This window comes from Kogia breviceps, chromosome 1, assembly GCF_026419965.1.
Source record: "Kogia breviceps isolate mKogBre1 chromosome 1, mKogBre1 haplotype 1, whole genome shotgun sequence".
Lineage (NCBI taxonomy): Eukaryota > Metazoa > Chordata > Mammalia > Artiodactyla > Physeteridae > Kogia > Kogia breviceps.
In genome coordinates this window covers 13,835,024-13,857,774 of record NC_081310.1, presented here as the reverse complement: position 1 = coordinate 13,857,774, position 22,751 = coordinate 13,835,024, and the positions used below count along the sequence as shown (strand labels likewise).

The following is a 22,751-nucleotide window of genomic DNA, read 5'->3' as shown; positions in this document are numbered from 1 at the left end:
CAGAATTTAAGAAATAAATTTCTGTTGCCTCTAGGTCACCCAGTCCATGGTTTTCTGTTATAGCAGCCCTAACGGGCTAAATCATCTGGGAAAGTTTTAAAAATACCGATGCCTGGGCCTTATCCCAGAAATTCTGATTTCATTGGCCTTGGATGAGGCCTGGGGGTTGGTATTCTTTTCTTAACTCTGAAAGTGATTCTAATGTGCACCAGCGGTGAGTATTTCTGCTTTGTAGTTGTAAGTCAGGGGATGGTGGAGGAGAGTTGTATATTGGAATCACCTGGAGAATTTATAGGTTATATTACTGTGTAACTTGGGGAATTAGAAATAAAAGGGGAGACGGGGAAGGACTTAAGTGCCAGCAGTGCTGGGTCTGTTCTTGACCCTGACACCCTGTGCCAGTGCAGATGGATGACTCCTTGTGGCTCCAGACCACCTACTGCCAAGATAGAGGTCAGGCAAAGATCTGTGGGGTGAAGGTCACACAGAGGGTGACACAAGGCATCGCTGCACCAAGCACTCATTGAAGAGGTAAAAGGTGACTGAATCCCATGGTGCAGTCTGGCATGGGGCTGTGTCTACCTGGGCAAGGAAAGGCTGTAATTTATAAATCCTCCAGGTACCAGTCTGCTCCCCAAACTGTGTGCCAAATGCATCTGCATCTGGGGAAAAGGGGACCCCTTTTCCCCAGTTTGCACAAAGGTTCTATATGAGCTAGTGGCCACCCTGTGCAGCTGAAATTCTGATCACCAATTCCAATGTGTGGGGAGGCTTTCCACACCAACAGGCAATTCTCTGACACCAGCTGGGTGTCCTACAGTTCAACTAAATTCTGACGCTGTCTACCCAGAGATAGCATCAGATTCCACAGGGGAAGGGCTCAGTCCTACAAGACTCTTGTCCCCTCTGTGTCCCCTTCCCCGCCAACCTCAGATGCCAATCACAAGTCCAGATTGTCACCTGTGCTTCTGACCTACTGGCTACAGATTGGAGGTTCCAATGACCAAATCCTTGGGTTTCTTAATTCGTTAACAAATTTAATGAATAGTAACGAATTTTAAATTTGTTAACATTTTCAAGATCACAAAGCATAAACTGAGTCCAACTAAGTTTAAGTACAGGTTCTACTTGTACAGTCAGCCCTCTGTATCTACAGATTCCACACCCACAGACACAGAGGGCTGACCATGAGAATTGAGCATCCTCGGATTTTGGTACCCATGGGAGGGAGTCCTGGAGCCAAATCCCCTTGGATACCGAGGGACAATTGTAATTACTGGCCTGCAGATCCTTTCATTCTCTGCAATACTAAACAAATAATGCAGTATCACCTCAACACTTAGCAATTAGTTTCTACTCACCTAATGGTTTAAATTGCCAAACTCTTATATTATGAAAATGCATCTCCAGATAGTATTAATGTGTGGGTATGATTATACTGTCCTTGGAGAAACATAAAGAATTTGGGTTTTTTTTTTTGTTTTTTTTTTTTATTGAAGTATAGTTGATTTACAATGTTGTGTTAATTTCTGCTATAGAGCAAAGTGATTCAGTTATACATGTATATATTCTTTTTCATATTTTTTTGATTGTGGTTTATCAAAAGATATTGAATATTGTTATCCTGCTGTACAGTAGGCACTTGTTGTTTATCCATCCTATATACAACAGTTTGAATCTGCTAATCCCAAACTTCCAATCCTTACCTCCCCCATCGCCCTGCCCCTTGGCAACCACAAGTCTGTTCTCTGTGTCCTTGAGTCTGTTTCTGTTTTGTAGATAAGTTCATTTGTGTCATATTTTAGATTCCATCATAAGTGATACCATATGATATTTGTCTTTCTCTTTCTGACTTACTTTGTTTAGTAGGTTAATCTCTAGGTCCATCCATGTTGCTGTAAATGGCATTATTTCATTCTTATTTATGGCTGAGTAATATTCTTTTATATAAATATAGCACTCTTCTTTATCCATGCATCTGTCAATGGACATGTACGGTGTTTCCATGTTCTGGGTGTTGTAAATAGTGCTTTTATGAACATTGGGGTGCATGTATCTTTTCAAATTAGAGTTTTGTCCTGATACATGCCTAGGAGTGGGATTGCTGGATCATATGGCAACTCTATTTTTAGTTTTTGAGGACCATCCATATTGTTTTTTGTAGTGGCTGCACTGATTTACATTCCCACCAACAGTATAGGAGGGTTCCCTTTTCTATACTCGCCCTCCAGAACTTGTTATTTTTAGACTTTTTAATGATGACTAGTCTGTCCAGTGTGAGGTGGTACCTCACTGTAGTTTTGATGTGCATTTCTCATATAATTAGCAATGTTGAGAATCTATTCATGTGCCTGTTGGACATGTGTATGTCTTCTTTGCAGAAATGTCTACTGCGGTCTTCAGCCCACTTTTCAGTTAGGTTGTCTGTTTTTTTTATTATTAAGTTGTATGACCTGTTTGTATATTTTGTAAATTAAGCCCTTATCATTTGCATCATTTGCAAATATTTTCTTCCAGTCCATAGGTTGTCTTTTCATTTTATTTATGGTTTCCATTGCTATGCAAAAGCTTATAAGTTTGATTAGGTCCCAATTAGTGACTTTTCCTTTTATTTTTTTAACATCTTTTTTGGAGTATAATTGCTTTACAATGTTGTGTTAGTTTCTGCTGTATAACAAAGTGAATCAGCTATATGTGTATTTATATATCCCCATATCTCCTCCCTCTCGAGTCTCCCTCCCACCCACCCTATCCCACCCCTCTAAGTGGTCACAAAGCACTGAGCTGATCTCCCCATGTTATGCAGCTGCTTCCCACTAGCTATCTATTTTACATTTGGTAGTGTATATATGTCAGTGCTACTCTTTCACTTCATCCCAGCTTACCCTTCCCCCTCCCCATGTCCTCAAGTCCATTCTCTATGTCTGTGTCTTTATTCCTGTCCTGTACCTAGGTTCATCAGAACCATATTTTTTTTCTAGATTCCATATTTATATGTTAGCATATGGTATTTGTTTTTCGGACTTACTTCACTCTGTATGACAGTCTCTCAGTCCATTCACCTCACTACAAATAATTCAATTTCGTTTCTTTTTATGGCTGAGTAATATTCCATCGTATACGTGCCACATCTTCTTTATCCATTCATCTGTTGATGGACACTTAGGTTGCTTCCATGTCCTGGCTATTGTAAATAGTGCTGAAAGGAACATTGTGGTATATGACTCTTTTTGAATTATGGTTTTTCTCAGGGTATATGCCCAGTAGTGGGATTGCTGGGTCATCTGGTAGTTCCATTTGTAGTTTTTTAAGGAACCTCCGTACTGTTCTCCATAGTGGCTGTATCTATTTACATTCCCACCAACAGTGCAAGAGGGTTCCCTTTTCTCCACATCCTCTCCAGCATTTATTGTTTGTAGATTCTTTGATGATGGCCATTCTGACTGGTGTGAGGTGATACCTCATTGTAGTTTTGATTTGCATTTTCCTAATGATTAGTGACGTTGAGCATCCTTTCATGTGTTGGTTGGCAATCTGTATATCTTCTTTGGAGAAATTTCTATTTAGGTCTGCCCATTTTGGATTGGGTTATTTGTTTTTTTGATATTGAGCTGCATGAGCTGCTTCTATATTTTAGATATTAATCCTTTGTCAGTTGACTCATTTGCAAATATTTTCTTCCATTCTGAGGGTTGTCTTTTCATCTTGTTTATGGTTTCCTTTGCTGTGCAAAAGCTTTTAAGTTTCATTAGATCCATTTGTTTATTTTTGTTTTTATTACCATTGCAACAAGAAGAATAAAATACCTAGGAATAAACCTACCTAAGGAGACAAAAGAAAAATCTATAAGACACTGATGAAAGAAGTTAAAGATGATACAAACAGATGGAGAGATATACCATGTTCTTAGATTGGAAGAATCAACATTGTGAAAATGGCTCTAGTACCTAAAGCAATCTACAGATTCAATGCAATCCCTATCAAACTATCAATGACATTTTTCACAGAACTAGAACAACAAATTTCACAATTTGTATGGAAACACAAAAGACCCCAAATAGCCAAAGCCATCTTGAGAATGAAAAATGGAGCTGGAGGAATCAGACTCCCTGACTTCTGACTATACTACAAAGCTACAGTAATCAAGACAGTATGATACTGGCACAAAAACATAAATATACATCAGTGGAACAGGATGGAAACCCAGAGATAAACCCACGCACATATGGTCACCTTATCTTTGATAAAGGAGGCAAGAATATACAGTGGAGGAAAGACAGCCTCTTCAATAAGTGGTGCTGGGAAGACTGGACAGCTATATGTAAAAGAATGAAATTACAACACTTCCTAACACAATACACAAAAATAAACTCAAAATGGATTAAAGACCTAAATGTAAGGCCAGACACTATAAAACTCTTAGAGTAAAGCATAGGAAGAACACTCTTTGACATAAATCACAGCAAGATCCACTTTGCTTTAATTTTATTGCCCTGGGAGACTGACCTAAGAAAGCATTAGTACAATTTATGTCAGAGTATGTTTGGCTTATGTTCTCTTGTAGGAGTTTTATGGTGTCATGTCTTATATTTAAGTCTCTAAGCCATTTTGAGTTTATTTTTGTGTATGGTGTGAGGGTGTGTTCTAACTTCATTGATTTTTATGCAGTTGTCCAACTTTCCCAACAGGACTTACTGAAGAGACTCTTTTTCCCATTGTATATTCTTGCCTCCTTTGTCAGAGATTAATTGACTGTAGTTGTGTGGGTTTATTTCTGGCCTCTCTATTCAGTTCCATTGATACCTATGTCTTTTTGTGCCAATACCATGCTATTTGATTACTGTAGGTTTGTAGTATTGTTCCAACAACCTACTCCTTGGGTTCAATTAATTTGCTAGAACAAGTCACAGAACCCAGAGAAACATTTTACTTGCTGGATCACCAGTTTCTTCTAAAAGGATATAAATCAGGAACAGCTGTTAGAAGAGATACACAGAACTACAGATGGGGTAAGGATGCAGAGCTTCCATGCCCTCTCTGATCACTCCACTTTCCCGAAATCTCCACGTGTTCGCCAACATGGAAGCTCTCTGAATGCCATTTTGGGAGGTTTTCTGGAGGCTTCATTACATAAGAATGATTGATTAAATTATTGACTACTGGTCATTGACTCCTGAGTCTTGTTAAGCTCTGTTTTATCAAAGTGAGACTCCTGAATATTGGTATCAGCATCACACGGGAGGCTGACCTGCATCTCAGAGGAAGAAACCTGAGAGTCTGCCGTTTCCAGCAACCTTGGGAAGGCTGATGCTCAGTGAAGTTTGAGAACAGCCCTGAATGAATGAGAAGATAACACAGGTGCTGTGAGCAGTGTGATGACCAATAAAACCCAGTTGGGGGTGGTGACTGCATGATTCCACTTCTATGAGGTGGTTTTTTTTGTTTGTTTGTTTGTTTTCTTTTGTTTTTTTAACATCTTTATTGGAGTACAATTGCTTTACAATGCTGTATTAGTTTCTGCTTTACCACAAAGTGAATCAGTTATACATATACATATGTTCCCATATCTCTTCCCTCTTGCGTCTCTCTCCCTCCCACACTCCATATTCCACCCCTCTAGGTGTTCACAAACCACCTAGCTGATCTCCCTGTGCCATGTGGCTGCTTCCCACTAGCTATCCACCCTACATTTGGTAGTGTATATATGTCCATGCCACTCTCTCACTTCGTCACAGCTTACCCTTCCCCCTCCCCATATCCTCAACTCCATGCTCTAGTAGGTCTGTTTTATTCCTGTCCTACCCCTAGTCTCTTCATGACATTTGTTTTTCTTAGATTCCATATATATGTGTTAGCATACGGTATTTGTTCTTCTCTTTCTGACTTACTTCACTCTGTATGACAGACTCCAGGTCCATCCACCTCACTACAAATAACTCAGTTTCATTTCTTTTTATGGTTGGGTAATATTCCATTGTATATATGTGCCACATCTTCTTTATCCATTCATCTGTTAATGGACCCTTAGGTTGCTTCCATGTCCTGGCTATTGTAAATAGAGCTGCAGTGAACATTTTGGTATATGACTCTTTTTGAATTATGGTTTTCTCAGGGTATATGCCCAGTAGTGGGATTGCTGGGTCATCTGGTAGTTCCATTTGTAGTTTTTTTTGTTTGTTTTTTTTTGTTTTTGTTTTTGTTTTGTTTTTTGTTTTTGCGGTATGCGGGCCTCTCACTGTTGTGGCCTCTCCCGTTGCGGAGCACAGGCTCCGGACGCACAGGCTCAGCAGCCATGGCTCACGGGCTTAGTTGCTCCGCGGCATGTGGGATCTTCCCGGACCAGGGCACGAACCCGTGTCTCCTGCATCGGCAGGCGGATTCTCAACCACTGTGCCACCAGGGAAGCCCCATTTGTAGTTTTTTAAAGACCCTCCATACTGTTCTCCATAGTGGCTGTATCTATTTACATTCCCACCAACAGTGCAAGAGGGTTCCCTTTTCTCCACACCCTCTCCAGCATTTATTGTTTCTAGATTTTTGGATGATGCCATTCTGACTGGTGTGAGATGATATCTCATTGTAGTTTTGATTTGCATTTCTCTAATGATTAATGATGTTGAGCATTCTTTCATGTGTTTGTTGGCAATCTGTATATCTTCTTTGGAGAAATGTCTATTTAGGTCTTCTGCCCATTTTTGGATTAGGTTGTTTGTTTTTTTGGTTTTTTTTTTTTTTTTTTTTTTTTTTTTTGTGGTATGCGGGCCTCACTGTTGTGGCCTCTCCCTTGCGGAGCACAGGCTCCGGACGCGCAGGCTCAGTGGCCATGGCTCACGGGCCCAGCCGCTCCGCGGCACGTGGGATCCTCCCAGACCGGGGCACGAACCCGTGTCCCCTGCATCGGCAGGCGGACTCTCAACCACTGCGCCACCAGGGAAGCCCTGTTTTTTTGTTATTGAGCTGCATGAGTTGCTTATAAATTTTGGAGATTAATCCTTTGTCAGTTGCTTCATTTGCAACTATTTTCTCCCATTCTGAGGGTCGTCTTTTCGTTTTGTTTATGGTATCCTTTGCTGTGCAAAAGCATTGAAGTTTCATTAGGTCCCATTTGTTTATTTTTGTTTTGATTTCCATTTCTCTAGGAGGTGGGTCAAAAAGGATCCTGGTGTGATTTATGTCATAGAGTGTTCTGCCTGTTTTCCTCTATATAGTGTCTGGCCTTACATTTAGGTCTTTAACCCATTTTGAGTTTATTTTTGTCTATGATGGTAGGGAGTGTTTTAACTTCATTCTTTTACAGGTAGCTATCCAGTTTTCCCAGCACCACTTATGGAAGAGGCTGTCTTTCCTCCACTGTATATCCTTCCCTCCTTTATCAAAGATAAGTTGACCATATGTGTGGGGGTTTATCTCTGGGCTTTCTACCCTGTAGAAATGTATATATCCATTGATATATACTTCTGTTTTTGTGCCAGTATCATACTGTCTTGATTACTGTAGCTTTGTAGTATAGTCTGAAGTCAGGGAGCCTGCTACCTCCAGCTCCCTTTTTCCTTCTCAAGATTGCTTTGGCTATTCAGGGTCTTTTGTGTTTCCATACAAATTGTGAAAATTGTTGTTCTAGTTCTGTAAAAAATGCCAGTGGTAGTTTGATAGGGATTGCATTGAATCTGTAGATTGCTTTGGGTAGTATAGGCATTTTCACAATGTTGATTCTTCCAATCCAAGAACGTGGTATATCTCTCCATCTATTTGTATCATCTTTAATTTCTTTCATCAGTGTCTTATAATTTTTTGCATACAGGTCTTTTGTCTCCTTAGATAGGTTTATTCCTAGGTATTTTATTCTTTTTGTTGCAATGGTAAATGGGAGTGTTTTCTTAATTTCACTCTCAGATTTTTCATCACTAGTGTATAAGAATGCCTGAGATTTCTGTGCATTAATTTTGTATCCTGCTACTTTACCAAATTCATTGATTAGCTCTAGTAGTTTTCTGCTAGCATCTTTAGGATTCTCTATGTATAGTATCATGTCATCTGCAAACAGTGACAGCTTTACTTCTTTTCCGATTTGGATTCCTTTTATTTCTTTTTCTTCTCTGATTACTGTGGCTAGAACTTCCAAAACTATGTTGAATAATAGTGGTGAGAGTGGGCAACCTTGTCTTGTTCCTGATCTTAGTGGAAATGGTTTCAGTTTTTCACCATTGAGGATGATGTTGGCTGTGGGTTTGTCATATATGGCCTTTATTATGTTGAGGAAAGCTCCCTCTATGCCTACTTTCTCGAGGGTTTTTATCATAAATGGGTGTTGAATTTTGTCAAAAGCTTTCTCTGCATCTATTGAGATCATCATATGGTTTTTCTCCTTCAGTTTGTTGATATGGTGTATCACGTTGATTGATTTGCGTATATTGAAGAATCCTTGTATTCCTGGAATAAACCCCACTTGATTATGCTGTATGATCCTTTTAATGTGCTGTTGGATTCTGTTTGCTATTTTGTTGAGGATTTTTGCATCTATGTTCATCAGTGGTATTGGCCTGTAGTTTTCTTTCTTTGTGACGTCTTTGTCTGGTTTTGGTATCAGGGTGATGGTGGCCTCATAGAATGAGTTTGGGAGTGTTCCTCCCTCTGCTATATTTTGGAAGAGTTTGAGAAAGATAGGTGTTAGCTCTTCTCTAAATATTTGATAGAATTCGCCTGTGAAGCCATCTGGTCCTGGGCTTTTGTTTGTTGCAAGATTTTTAATCACAGTTTCAATTTCAGTGCTTGTAATTGGTCTGTTCATATTTTCTTTTTCTTCCTGGTTCAGTCTCGGCAGGCTGTGCATTTCTAAGAATTTGTCCATTTTTTCCAGGTTGTCCATTTTATTGGCATAGAGTTGCTTGTAGTAATCTCTCATAATCTTTTGTATTTCTGCAGTGTCCATTGTTACTTCTCCTTTTTCATTTCTAATTCTGTTGATTTGAGCCTTCTCCCTTTTTTTCTTGACGAGTCTGGCTAATGGTTTATCAATTTTGTTCATCTTCTCAAAGAACCAGCTTTTAGGTTTATTGATGTTTGCTATCATTTCCTTTATTTCTTTTTCATTTATTTCTGATCTGATCTTTATGATCTCTTTCCTCCTGCTAAGTTTGTTTTTTTTGTTGTTGTTGTTCTTCTGTCTCTAATTGTTTTAGGTGCAAGGTTAGGTTGTTTATTCGACATGTTTCTTATTTCTTTCTTTTTTTTTTTTTTTTTTTGTGGTACGCAGGCCTCTCACTGTTGTGGCCTCTCCCATTGCGGAGCGCAGGCTCTGGACACACAGGCTCAGCAGCCATGGCTCATGGGCCCAGCCGCTCTGCGGCATGTGGGATCTTCCCGGACCGGGGCACGAACCCATGTCCCCTGCATCGGCAGGCAGATTCTCAACCACTGTGTCACCAGGGAAGCCCTCTTATTTCTTAAAGTAGGATTGTATTGCTATAAACTTTCCTCTTAGAACTGCTTTTGCTGTATCCCAGAGGTTTTGGGTTGTCGTGTATCCACTGTCATTGTTTCTAGGTATTTTTTGATTTCCTCTTTAATTTCTTCAGTGATCACTTCGTTATTAAATAGTGTATTGTTTAGCCTCCATGTGTTTGTATTTCTTACAGATTTTTTCTTCTAATTGATATCTAGTCTCATAGCATTGTGGTCGGAAAAGATACTTCATGCGATTTCAATTTTTTAAATTTACCAAGGCTTGATTTGTGACCCAAGATATGATCTATCCTGGAGAATGTTCCATGAGCACTTGCGAAAAATGTGTATTCTGTTGTTTTTGGATGGAATGTCCTATAAATATCAATTAAGTCCATCTTGTTTAATGTATCATTTAAAACCTGTGTTTCCTTACTTATTTTAATTATGGATGATCTGTTCATTGGTGAAAGTGGGGTGTTAAAGTCACCTACTATGACTGTGTTACTGTCGATTTCCCCTTTTATGGCTGTTAGTATTTGCCTTATGTATTGAGGTGCTCCCATGTTGGGTGCATAAATATTTACAATTGTTATATCTTCTTCATGGATCGATCCCTTGATCATTATGTAGTGTCCTCTTTGTCTCTTGTAATAGTCTTTATTTTAAAGTCTATTTTGTCTGATATGAGAATTGCTACTCCAGCTTTCTTCTGATTTCCATTTGCATGGAATATCTTTTTCCATCCCCTCACTTTCAGCCTGTATGTGTCCCTAGCTCTGAAATGGGTCTCTTGTAGACAGCATATATATGGGTCTTCCTTTTGTATCCATTCAGCCAGTCTGTGTCTTTTGGTGGGAACATTTACTCCATTTACATTTAAGGTAGTTATCAATATGTATGTTCCTGTTACCATTTACTTAATTGTTTTGAGTTTGTTCTTGTAGGTCTTTTCCTTCTCTGTGTTTCTTGCCTAGACAAGTTCCTTAAGCATTTGTTGTAAAGCTGGTTTGGTGGTGCTGAACTCTCTTAGCTTTTGCTTGTCTGTAAAACTGTTAAATTCTCCATCAAATCTGAATGAGATCCTTGCTGGGTACAGTAATCTTGGTTGTAGGTTTTTCTCCTTAATCACTTTAAACATGTCCTACCACTCCCTTCTGGCTTACAGAGTTTCTGCTGAAAGATCAGATGTTAACCTTATGGGGATTCCCTTGTGTGTTATTTGTTGTTTTTCCCTTGCTGCTTTTAATATGTTTTCTTTGTGTTTAATTTCTGATAGTTTGATTAATATGTGTCTTGGCATGTTTCTCCTTGGATTTATCCTGTATGGGACTCTCTCTGCTTCGTGGACTTGATTAACTATTTCTTTTCCCATATTAGGGAAATTTTCAACTATAATCTCTTCAAATAGTTTCTCAGTCCCTTTTTCTCTTCTTCTTCTGGGACCCCTATAATTCGAATGTTGGTGTGTTTAATGTTGTCCCAGAGGTCTCTGAGACTGTCCTCAGTTCTTTTCATTCTTTTTTCTTTATTCTGCTCTTCAGTAGTTATTTCCACTATTTTTTCTTCAAGGTCCCTTATCCGTTGTTCTGCCTCAGTTATTCTGCTATTGATCCCATCTAGAGTATTTTTAATTTCACTTATTGTGTTGTTCATCATTGCTTGCTTCCTCTTTAGTTCTTCTAGGTCCTTGTTAAATGTTTCTTGCATTTTGTCTATTCTATTTTCAAGATTTTGGATCATCTTTACTATCATTATTCTGAGTTCTTTTTCAGGTAGACTGCCTATTTCCTCTTCATTTGTTAGGTCTGGTGGGTTTTTACCTTGCTCCTTCATCTGCTGTGTGTTTTTCTGTCTTCTCATTTTGCTTATCTTACTGTGTTTGGGGGTCTCCTTTTTGCAGGCTGCAGGTTCGTCTTTCCCGTTGTTTTTGGTGTCTGTCCCCAGTGGCTAAGGTTGGTTCAGTGGGTTGAGTAGGTTTCCTGGTTGAGGGGACTAGTGCCTGTGTTCTGGTGGATGAGGCTGGATCTTGTCCTTCTGGTGGGCAGGTCCGCGTCTGGTGGTGTGTTGGGGTGTCTGTAGCCTTATTATGATTTTAGGCAGCCTCTCTGCTAATGGATGGGGCTGTAGTCCTGTCTTGCTAGTTGTTGGGCATAGGGTGTCCAGCAGTGTAGCTTGCTGGTCGTTGAATGAAGCTGGGTCTTGGTGTTGAGATGGAGATCTCTGGGAGATTTTTGTCATTTGATATTATGTGGAGCTGGGAGGTCTCTTGTGGACCAGTGTCCTGAAGTTGGTTCTCCCACCTCAGAGACACAGCCCTGATGCCTGCCTGGAGCACCAAGAGCCTTTAATCCACACGGCTCCGAATGAAAGGGAGGAAGGAAGAAAGGAAGGAAGGAAGGAAGGAAGAAAGAAAGAAAAGAAAAGAAAGTAGATAAAATAAAGTTATTAAAATAAAAAATAATTATTAAGAATACAAATTTTTTAAAGTAAAAACAAAAAAAGGGACGGTCAGAGCCCTAGGACAAATGGTGAAAGCAAAGCTATACAGACAAAAATCTCACAGAAGCATACACATACACACTCACAAAAAGAGGAAAAGGGGAAAAATAATATATCTTGCTCCCAAAGTCCACCTCCTCAACTTGGGATGATTAGTTGTCTATTCAGGTTTTCCACAGATGCAGGGCACTTCAAGTTGATTGTGGAGCTTTAATCCGCCGCTTCTGAGGCTGCTGGGAGGGACCTCCCCCTCTCCTCTTTGTTCGCACAGCTCCTGGGGTTCAGCTTTGGACTTGGCCCTGCCTCTGCGCGTAGGTCGTCTGAGGGCGTCTGCTCTTCGCTCAGACAGGACGGGGTTAAAGGAGCAGCTGATTCGGGGGCTCTGGCTCAGGCCGGGGGAGGGAGGGGCATGCGCGGCGAGCCTGCGCGGCAGAGGCCGGCGTGACGTTGCACCAGCCTGAGGCGCGCCGTGAGTTTTCCCGGGGAAGCTGTCCCTGGATCCCGGGACCCCGGCAGTGGCGGGCTGCACGGGCTCCCAGGAGGGCCGGTGTGGAGAGTGACCTGTGCTCGCTCACAGGCCTCTTGGTGGCGGCAGCAGGAACCCTAGCGTCCCACACCCGTCTCTACTGTCCGGGCCGACAGCCGCGGCTCGCGCCCGTTTCTGGAGCTCCTTTAAATGGTGCGCTTAATCCCTTCTCGTCGAGCACCAGGAAACAAAGAGGCAAGAAAAAGGCTCCTGTCTCTTCGGCAGCTCCGCGCCCGTCTCTGGAGCTCCTTTAAGCAGCGCGCTTAATCCCCTCTCCTCGCGCACCAGGAGGCAAAGAGGGAAGAAAAGGTCTCTTGCCTCTTCGGCAGCTCCAGACGTCAACCGGACTCCCTCCTGGCCAGCCGTGGTGCACTAACCCCTTCCGGCTGTTTTCACTCTGCCAACTCCAGATCTTTCCCTGGGATACGACTGAAGCCGTAGCCCAAGCCTCATTTCCTGGCCCCCGCCCGCCCCGGCGGGTGAGCAGACGAGCCTTTCGGGCTGGTGAGTGCTGGTCGGCACCGATCCTCTGCGGGAATCTCTCTGCTTTGCCCTCCGCACCCTGTTGGCTGCGCTCTCCTCCGCGGCTCCAAAGCTTCCCCCTCCGCCACCAGCAGTCTCTGCCCGCGAAGGGGCTTCTAGTGTGTGGGAACCTTTCCTCCTTCACGGCTCCCTCCCACTGGTGCAGGTCCCATCCCTATGCTTTTGTCTCTGTTTATTCTTTTTCCTTTTGTCCTACCCAGGTACGTGGGGAGTTTCCTGCCTTTTGGGAGGTGTGAGGTCTTCTGCCAGCGTTCGGTGGGTGTTCTGTAGGAGCAGTTCCACATGTAGATGTATTTCTGATGTATCTGTGGGGAGGAAGGTGATCTCCACGTCTTACTCTTCCACCATCTTCCGTGATCTTATATGAGGTTTTTAAATAGTCAAACTCAGGGAAGCAAAGACTAGAATGGTGGTTGCCAGGAGCTGTGGGAGGGGGAAATGGGGAGTTGATAATGAACAGGTAGAAAGTTTCAGTTATGCAAGATGAAGTTCTAGAACTCTGCTGTACCACATGGTCCTACAGAGAACAGTGCTGTATTAGTGAGAGGGTAGATGTCTTACTGCAAGACAATAAAATTAAATTAAAAAACAAACAGGTGAGACTGCTGATGAGGTCCTTGCAGTCCTGACAAGATCCAGGCCCAGCCCCCGACCCCCCCCCCCACCGTGGGCGGGACATAGGCTTCAGCTGAGAGGAGCAGGCAAAGGAATTCAAAGCCCCTCCTCCTCTCCTTCCCTGACCACCCAGGCAAAGCAGAGTGACACCCACCTGATTGACCTCTGCCGAGGGGCCAGGACGGAGTGAGGAGGGGAAGGAGAGGAGGCCGGCTGGCTACGGGGGCTCTGGGCCCAGAGAAGGGGCTGGTCATCAGAAGGGAGGGTGCTACTTGCAGGCCCTGGAGCATTCCCAGAAGTGAAATCTGGGGTATACCGGGGTGCCAGGCGGTGTTCCCCAACCCATTGAATCACAGTTTAACTCTACCCAGTGGACAAAAGTTACTTACAAACTTGCTTTTCTAAAACCTCTTTGAAACTAAACTGTTCTCACAGTGTTGGAGAACTGGATGATTAGTAGCAAAAGTTAGTCAAACTAAAGAGAAGACACTTTGCATTAATAGAACAAAAGAGCAGATGTGGATGTCCTTGGGCTCTGGAACCTGCAGGTATGAATCTGAATAGGAGCGAGCTGCATTCACCTGCTCTGTTTCCCAGACTGACTTTCTTTTCACTTGAGTAGGTCAATGCTAGCTACCTCAGTGCTAGCTACCCCTACAGCACAAGCGCACACACACACACACGCACACACACACGTGCACACACACACACAGCCTCACCTGACAAGCCCTCGTTTCAGCGCTGCTGTAAACCTGTCCCAGGCGCTCCTGTCTTCTGAACAGGTAAGATACTCTTTAACATCAGAGACAAATTGGTAGAAGGGTTTTCAGCTCAACCTTCAACAGAGAAAAAATGGGGCAGAGGTGCCAGGGAAAGGGAGAACTTTTTCTATTGTTTAATTCTAAATGTGTTAACATTTTCAAGATCACTCAGCATAAATTGAGTCCAGCTAAGTTTAAGTGTAGGTTTTACTTGTACAGTCAGCCCTATGAGTCTACACGTTCCACACCCACAGACACAGAAGGCTGATTATGGGACTGGAGCATCTTTGGATTCTGGTACCCATGGCGGGGTCCTGCAGCCAACCCCCCTTGGATACCGAGAGACAATTGTAATGTAATTACTGGCTTGCAGATCCTTTCATTCCCTGCAATACTAAACAAATAATGCAGTGTTACTGTGGTACTAAACATTTAGTTTCTACTCACCGAGTAGTTTAAATTGCAGAACTCTTTATATATATGAAAATGCATCTCCAGGTAGTATTAATGTGTGGATATGATTATGCTATTCTTGGAGAAACACAAAGAATTTGTTTTCGTTTTTTAAAATTTTATTGAAGTAGAGTTGGTTCATCGTGTTGTGTTCATTTCTGCTGTACAGCAAAGTGATTCAGTTTTATACACACACAGACACACACATACTTTTTTTATATTCATTTCTATTATGGCTTATCTGAGGATATTGAATATAGTTCCCTGTACTATAAAGTAGGGCCTTGTTGTTTATTCATCACATATTAAATAGTTTGCATCTGCTAATCCAAAACTCCCCATCCATCCCTCCCCCACACCCCTCCCCATTGGCAACCAGAAGTCTGTTCTCTATGTCTGTGAGTCTGTTTCTGTTTTGTATATAGGTTCATTTGTTTTGTATTTTAGATTCCATCGTAAGTGATATATGGTATTTGTCTTTCACTTTTTGACTTACTTCGCTTACTATGATAATCTCTCGGCCCATCCATGTTGCTGCAAATGGCATTATTTTATTCTTTATTATGGCTGAGTAATATTCCATTGTATAAATATACCACATCTTCCTTATCCACACATCTGTCCAGGGACATTTAGTTCGTTTCCATGTCTTGGATATTGTACATAGTGCTGCTATGAACATTGTGGTGCATGTATCTTTTTGAATTAGAGTTTTGTCTGGATATATGCCCTGGAGCAGGATTGCTGGATCATGTAGCAACTCTATTTCCAGTTTTTTGAGGAACCTCATACTGTTTTCCATAGTGGCTGCACCAACTGACATTCCCACCAAGAATGTAGGAGGGTTCCCTTTTCTCCACACCCCCTCCAGCAGTTGTTATTTGTAGACTTTTTAATGATGGCCATTCTGACCAGTGTTAGATGGTACTTCATTGTAGTTTTGATTACCATTTCTCTAATAACTAGTGAATATGAGCATCTTTTCATGTGCCTCTTGGCCAGCCGTATGACTTCTTTGGAGATATGTCTATTTAGGTCTTCTGCCCATCTTTCGATTGGGTTGTTTTATTTTTATTTATTTATTATTATTGTGTGTGTGTGTGTGTGTGTGTGTGTGTGTGCTGCATTGTGCAGCTTGCAGGATTTTAGTTCCCTGACCAGGAATTGAAATTGGGCCACGACAGTGAAAGCACCAATCCTAACCCCTGGACCACCAGGGAAGTTCTTGGGTTGTTTTTTCGCACTGAGTTGTATGAGCTATTTGTACATTTTAGAAATTAAGCCCTTATCGGTTGCATCATTTGCAAATATTTTCTCCCAGACTGTAGGTTGTCTTTCTGTTTGGTTTATGGGTTCATTTGCTGTGCAAAAGCTTATAAATTCGATTAGGTCCCATTTGGTTTTTTTTACTTTTATTTCTATTGCCTTGGGAGACCTAAAAAAAAATCAGTATGGGGCTTCCCTGGTGGCGCAGTGGTTGAGAGTCCACCTGCCGATGCAGGGGACGCGGGTTCGTGTCCCGGTCCGGGAAGATCCCACATGCCGCGGAGCGGCTGGGCCCGTGAGCCATGGCCTCTGGGCCTGCGCGTCCAGAGCCTGTGCTCCACAACGGGAGAGGCCACAGCGGTGAGAGGCCCGCATACAGCAAAAAAAAAAAAAAAAAAAAAATCAGTATGATTTATGATTTTAGGTCAGAAAATGCTTTGCCTATGTTCCCTTCTAGGGGTTTTTTTGGTGTCGTGTCTTAAGTCTATAAGCCATTTTGAGTTTATTTTTGTGTATGGTGTGAAGGTGTGTTCTAACTTCATTGATTTACATGTAGCTGTCCAACTTTTCTAACACCACTGGCTGAAGAGACTGTCTTTTCCCCATTGTATATTCTTGCCTCCTTTGTTGAAAATTAATTGACCATAGGTGTGTGAGTTTATTTCTGGGCTCTCTATTCTGTTCCATTGATCCATATGTCTTCTTGTGCCAGTACGACACTGTTTTGATTACTGTAGCTTTGTAGTATTGTCTGAAGTCTTGGAGGGTTATGCCTCCTGCTGTTTTCTTTTTCCTCAAGATTGTTTTGGCAAGTCTGGGTGTTTTATGGTTCCATATAAATTTTAGTTATTATTTGATCTAGTTCAGTGAAAAATGTCATGGGTAATTTGATAGGGATCACAATAACTGTAGATTGCTTTGGATAGTATGGCCATTTTAACAATATTAATTCTTCTAATCCAAGAGTGTGGAATGTCTTTGCAATTCTTGGCATCATCTTGAATTTACTTTATTAATGTTTTGTATTTCTCAGCATGTAAGTCTTTCATCTTCTTGGTGAGGTTTATTCCTAAGTATATTTTTTGGATGCAACTATAAAGGGTATTGTTTGTCTACATTCCCTTTCCGATGTTTCATTGTTAGTGTAAAGAAATGCAACAAATTTCTGTATATTAATTTTGTATCCTGCTACCATGCCAAATTTGTTTATCAGTTCTAGTAGTTTTTTTGTGGCATCTTTAGGGTATTCTAGGTATAGTATCTTGTCATCTGCTTATAATGATAACTTTACCTCCTCCCTACCAATCTGAACACGTTTTATTTCTTTCTCTTGTCTAATTGCTGTGGCTAGGACTGACAATTCTATATTGAATAGAAGTGGTGAGAGTAGGCATCCTTGTCTTTTTCCAGATTTTAACAGGAAGGCTTTCAGCTTTTCACCATTGAATATTATACTGGTTGTGGGTTTGTCAAAAATAGCTTTTATTATGTTGAGATATGTTCCCTCTATACCCACTTTCATAAGGGGTTTTATCATGAATGGATGTTGAATTTTATCAAATGCTTTTTCTGCATCTATTGAGATGGTCATGTTGTTTTGTCTTTTCTTTTGCTGATCAGGTGTATCACATTGATTTGCATATGTTGAACCATCCTTGTGACACTGGGATGAACCCAAATTGGTTGTGGTGTATGATCTTTTTTATGTGTTGTTGGATTCAGTTTGCTAGTATTTTATTGAGAATTTTTGCACCTATATTGATCAATGATGAAATTTTCTTTTTTGGTAATGTCTTTGTCTGATTTTGGTATCAGGGTGGCAATGTCTTCATAAATGTCTTTTGAAGTGTTCCTTTCTCTTCAGTCTTTTGGAAGAGTTTGAGAAGGATCTATATAAGTTCTTCTTTGTATGTTTGGTAGAATTCACATGTGAAGACATCTGGTCCTGGAGTTTTGTTTGTAAGGAGTTTTTTGAAATTACAGATTCTGTTTCACTTCTAGTGATCAGTCTGTTCAAGTTATCTATTTCTTCTTGATTCAGTTTTGGTGGATTGTATGTTTCTAGAAACTTGGCCGTTTCTTCTAGTTTGTCCAATTTGTTGACATAAATTGTTCTCAGTATTCTCTTATGTTCCCCCCCACCATGGTGTCAGTGTGATTTCTACTCTTTCCTTTCTTATTTGTTTCTTTGTGTCTCCTCTCATTTCTTCTTGGCGAGCTTGGCCAGAGGTTTATCTATTTTGTTTACTATCTCAAAGAACCAGCTCTTGGTTTTATTGATTTTTTTTCGATTGTTTTTTAATCTCTATTTATTTCCTCTCTGATCTTTGTTATCTCCTTCCTTCCGCTGAGTTTAGGTTTTCGTTGTTCCTTTTCTCATTCTTTTAGGTGGTGGGTTTAGGTTGTTTCCTAAAGAAGACCTCTATCACTATGAATTTCCATGTAAGAAATGCCTTTGCTGCATCCCATAGATTTTGTATGGTTGTGTTTTCATTGTCCCATTGCTTCAAGTATTTTTTTCATTTCTTCTTCTTTTTTGGCTTTCAGGGAAAAGTTTTTATTTTACTTATTTATTTTTTTATTTTTTATTTTATGTTGGAGTATAGTTGATATACAATGTTGTGTTTCAGGTGTATAGCAAAGTGATTTAATTATACATATACATATATTTATGCTGTTTCAGATTCTTTTTCCATGTAGGTTCTTACAAAGTTTTGAGTAGAGTTCCTTGCACTATACAGTAGGTCCTTCTTGATTATCTATTTTATATATAGTGATGTGTATATATTAATCCCAACCTCCTAATTTATCCCTCTCCCCACCCCCACCTTTCCCCATTGGTAACCATAACGTTCTCTTCTATGTCTGTGAGTCTGTTTCTGTTTTGTAAATAAATTCATTTGTATCACTTTTTAGATTCCATATATAAGTGATATCATATATTTCTCTGACTTACTTTACTTAGTATAATAATCTCTAGGTCCATCCATGTTGCTGCAAATGGCATTATTTCATTCTTTTTATGGCTGAGTAATATTCCATTGTATACATGTACCACATCTTCTTTTTCCATTCATCTGTCAATGGACATTTAGGTTGCTTCCATGTCTTGGCTATAGTATATAGTGCTTCAATAAGCATTGGGGTGCATGTATCTTTTCAAAGTATGGTTTTCTCCAGATATATGCCCAAGGGTGAGATTTCTGTATCATATGGTAACTTTATTTTTAGTTTTTTAAGGAACCTCCATATTGTTCTCCACAGTGGCTGCACCAACTTACATTCCCACCAACAGTGTAGGAGGGTTCCCTTTTCTCCTGACCCTCTCCAGCATTTATTGTTTGTGGACTTTTTAATGAAGGCCATTCTGACTGGTGTGAGGTGGTACCTCATTACACTTTTGATTTGCAGTTCTTTAATAATTAGCAATATTGAGCATCTTTTCATGTGCTTTTTGCATATCTGTATGTCTTCTGTGGAGAAATGTAGATTTATGTCTTTTGCCCATTTTTTATTGTGTTGATTGTTTTTTATAATATTGAGCTGCATGAGCTGTTTTTATATTTTGAAGATTAATTCCTTTTGGTCACAACATTTGCAAATATATTTTTCCATTCGGTGGGTTATCTTTTCTTTTTGTCAGTGGTTTCCTTTGCGGTGCAAAAGCTTTTTTTTTTTTTAATTTTTATTGGAGTAGAGTTGATTTACAATGTTGTGTTAGTTTCACATGCACAGCAAAGTAAATCAGACTAATTATATATATATTTTTAATTTTTATTGGAGTAGAGTTGATTTACAATTTTGTGTTAGTTTCACAAGCACAGCAAAGTAAATCACAGTAATTATATATATGTGTGTGTATATATATAATATATATGTATATTATATATATTATATATATATATAAAATCTCCATTCTTTTTCAGATTCTTTTCCCATATAGGTTATTACAGAATATTGAGTACAGTTGCCTATGCTATACAGTAGGTCCTTATTGGTTATTAATTTTATACATAGTAGTTGGTATATATTAATCCAAATCTCCTAATTTATCACTTACCCCAAACACTTTCCCTTTGGTAACTTAAGTTTGATTTCAAGATCTGTGAGTCTGTTTCTGTTTTGTAACTCAGTTCATTTGTATCATGGTTTAATTAGATTCCACATATAAGTGATATCATATGATACTTGTCTTTAGCTGACTTAATTCACTTAGTATGATAATTTCTAGATCCATACATGTTGCTGCAACTGGCATTATTTCATTCTTTTTTAAGATTTTTATTTTATATTGCAGTATAGTTGATTTACAATGATGTGTTAGTTTCAGCTGTACAGCAAAGTCATTTAGCAATACACATACATATATCTATTCTTTTTCAGATTTTTTTTCCAATATAGATTGTTACATGGTACTGAGTAGAGTTCCCTGTGCTATACATTAGGTCCCTGTTGATTATCTATTTCATATATAGTAATGTGTATATGTTAATCCCAACCTCCTAATTTATTCCTCCCCCCACCTTTCCCCTTTTTGTAAGCATAAGCTTGTTTTCTAAGGCTGTGAGTTTGTTTCCATTTTGTAAATAAGTTCATTTGTATCATTTTTAGAATCCACGTATAAGTGATATCATATATTTGTCTTTTTCTGTCTGACTTACTTCACTTAGTATGATAATCTCTAGGTCCTTCCATATTGCTGCAAATGGCATTATTTCATTCTTGTTTATGGCTGAGTAATATTCCATTATATATATGTACCACATCTTCTTTACTCATCTGTTGATGGGCATTCACATTGCTTCCATGTCTTGGCTATTATAAGTAGTACTGCTTTGAACATTGGGGTGTGTGTATCTTTCTGAATTAGAGTTTTCCTCTTTTCTGGTTATATGTCCAGGAGTGGAATTACTGGATCATATGGTAGTTCTATTTTTAGTTTTCTGAGGAACCTCCATACTGTTTTCCACAGTGGCTGCGCCGTCTTACAATCCCACCAACAGTGGAGGAGAGTTTCCTTTTCTCCACACCCTCTCCAACTTTTGTTATCTGTAGACTTTTTAATGATGGCCGTTCTGACAGGTGTGCAGTGGTACCTTGTTGTACTTTTGATTTGCATTTCTCTAATATTAGCGATGTTGAGCATCTTGTTCTTTTTGGCCATCTGTATGTCTTCTTTGGAGAAATGTCAATTTACATCTTCTGCCCATTTTTTGATTGGGATCTTTTTTTTTTTGATATAAAGCTGCATGAGCTATTTGTAAATTTTGGAGATCTATCCCTGTCAGTCGCTTCATTTGCAGATATTTTCTCCCATTCTGTGGGTTGTCTTTTCATTTTGTTTATGGTTTCCTTTGCTGTGCAAAGCTTTTAAGTTTAATTAGGTCCCATTTGTTTATTTTTGGTTTTATTTTCATTACTCTAGGGGTTGGATCCAATAAGATGCTGCAATTTAAGTCAAAGAGTGTTCTGCCTTTATTTTCCTCTAAAAGTTTTACAGCATCCAGTCTTACATTTATATATTTAATCCATTTTGAGTTTAGTTTTGTGTACAGTGTTAGAGAATGTTCTAATTTCATTCTTTTACATTTAGCTTTCCAATTTTCCCAGGACAACTTCTTGAAGAGACTGTCTTCTCTTCATTGTATATTGTTGCCTCCTTTGTCATAGATTAATTGATCATAGTTGCCTGGGTTTATTTCTGGGCTTTCTATCATATTCCCTTGATCTCTATTTCTGTTTTTGTACCAGTACCGTACTGTTTTGATTACTGTGGCTTTATAGTATAGTGTGAAGTCAGGGAGCCTGATTCCTTCACCTCTGTTTTTCTTTCTTAACGTTGTTTTGGCTATTCAGGGTCTTTTGTGTTTCCATACACATTTTAAGATTTTTTTGTTCTAGGTCTGCAAAATTACCAGTGGTAATATGATAGGGATGGCTTGAATCTGTAGACTGCCTTGGGTAGTATATTCATTTTGACCATATTGATTCTTCCAATCCAAGAACACAGTATATCTTCCCATCTGTTTGTGTCATCGTCCATTTCTTTCATCAGTGTCTTACAGTTTTCAGAGTACAGGTCTTTTGCCTCCTTGGGTAGGTGTAGTACTAGGCATTTTATTCTTTTTGATGCAATGGTAAATGGGATTGTTTCCTTAATTTCTCTTTCTGATCTTTCGTTGTTAGCATATAGAAATGCAACAGATTGCTGTTTATTAATTTTGTATCCTGCAACATTACCAAATTCATTGATAAGCTGTAGTTATCATCTGGTAACATCTTTAGGATTTTCTATGTATAGTATCATGTCATCTGCAAACATTGACCGTTTTATTTCTTCTTTTCCAATTTGGATTCCTTTTATTTCCTTTTCTTCTCTGATTGCCATGGCTAGGACTCCCAAAACTATGTTGAATAAAAGTAGTAAGAGTAGACATCCTTGTCTTGTTCCTGACCTTAGAGGGAATGCTTTCAGCTTCTCACCTTAGAATGATGTTAGCTGTGGGTTTGTCATATATGGCCTTTATTATGTTGAGGTATGTTCCCTCTATTCCCAGTTTCTGGAGAGTTATTATCATAAATGGGTGTTGAATTTTGTCAAAAGCTTTTTCTGCATCTATTGAGATGATCATATGGTTTTATTC

The 22,751-nt window shown here is 39.7% G+C and overlaps 1 protein-coding gene across 1 annotated transcript in view; it reads left to right on the top strand.

Moving 5' to 3' along the window:
- USH2A (usherin) overlaps window positions 1–22,751 on the top strand; it is an 833,496-nt gene that overhangs the window by 791,237 nt on the left and 19,508 nt on the right. The gene's annotated exons all lie outside the window — the stretch shown is intronic.